Here is a 1,550-nt window from a genome sequence, read left to right on the forward strand (position 1 = left end):
AAAAGATATACACTTTTACAAGTGAAACGGAGTTGGAAATTTCCAAAGCCAAGAACGCGACATGGCCTTGCCTAGAGTGCAAATGCCATGTCAAGGCCGCATTCTGTTCAACTTTGCCCGCACTATAATTTGACCATAAATAAGTCTCTATTTTAAGGAAATTTTGCAAGTGGTAGCAGTCCGAAACATCAAGCGGTTTGTCATTTTCGATTTTCGACATTCTGCCCCTTTTGGAAAATAAAAACAAATACTTCTGGGTCGAAATTAAATCTGGCCTTTTTCCACAAGGTGCCTGACATTATTCTGAGTGTCCCTGCAAAAAATCTCGATTTTATACCAAATGTACAATTAGTTATGGCGTTTGCCCCTCCTCGGAAATCCCATGTTTCCCCCTGCCCTTCCCAGTTTTCTCCAATATGCTCTATAGGGGAGTAGTGGTTCTCTGCAAAATGACCCCCTTGCAGAGACCGCCTCCCCTGCCCCCAGTAGTCCCTCCCCCTTCCCCCAATTGCTTATATACGATATTTGCTGCCTCGAATGTCCCTAACAAACAATTATAAGCAATTGAAAACGGATTTAAGAGGGATTTAGGAGGTGTTCTTCGCCCAGCTGGGGGGGTGATGAACACCATGAAGGGGGGGTCATGTGGGATCGGTGTTGCCTCTAGTCCACTGAAACGATGTCAGTAACCGCTCAGATCAATCAAAGGGAGGGATAGGAGCCCGTCGGTATCGAGAAATTGTGCTTCGGCACTCGATTTGCGACATAAACAAATGCTGTGAGGGGAGGAAGGTGTCGGTGTCGATGAACTCAGTTCAATGCGCGAGTAATAAGCAGGCCGGGGGACTGGGCGCGATGCAAAGTGCTTCGGCATTCGATTTGTGAAAAGCGAGGGCGGCGATGGGGGGAAGGTGCCGGTGTCGGAACCCACTAGTACGCGCAAGTAGATGTATTTCGAAAGCGCCGAGCGGGGGGAAGGTGCCGGTATCGATGAACCCTCTTCAATGCTTGCAGTAATAAGCAGATCGGGTGTCGGGGGCGATGCAAAGCTCTCGGAAGCTCCGTTTGTGAAAAGCGAGCGCGGCGAGCGGGGGGAAGAGATGCCGGTGGCCGAAATATACTCACCTCAATGCTCGAGTAGTAGCAAATCGGGTGCCGCGGCGCAATGCAGAGTGCTTCGGCACTCGATTTGCGACAAAAACAAATGCGGCGAGGGGAGGAAGGTGTCGGTGTCGATGAACTCAGTTCAATGCGCGAGTAATAAGCAGGCCGGGGGACTGGGCGCGATGCAAAGTGCTTCGGCATTCGATTTGTGAAAAGCGAGGGCGGCGAGGGGGGGAAGGTGCCGGTGTCGGAACCCACTAGTACGCGCAAGTAGATGTATTTCGAAAGCGCCGAGCGGGGGGGAAGGTGCCGGTATCGATGAACCCTCTTCAATGCTTGCAGTAATAAGCAGATCGGGTGTCGGGGGCGATGCAAAGCTCTCGGAAGCTCCGTTTGTGAAAAGCGAGCGCGGCGAGCGGGGGGAAGAGATGCCGGTGGCCGAAATA

Source organism: Argentina anserina, unplaced genomic scaffold (genome assembly GCF_933775445.1).
Source record: "Argentina anserina unplaced genomic scaffold, drPotAnse1.1, whole genome shotgun sequence".
Taxonomy (NCBI): domain Eukaryota; kingdom Viridiplantae; phylum Streptophyta; class Magnoliopsida; order Rosales; family Rosaceae; genus Argentina; species Argentina anserina.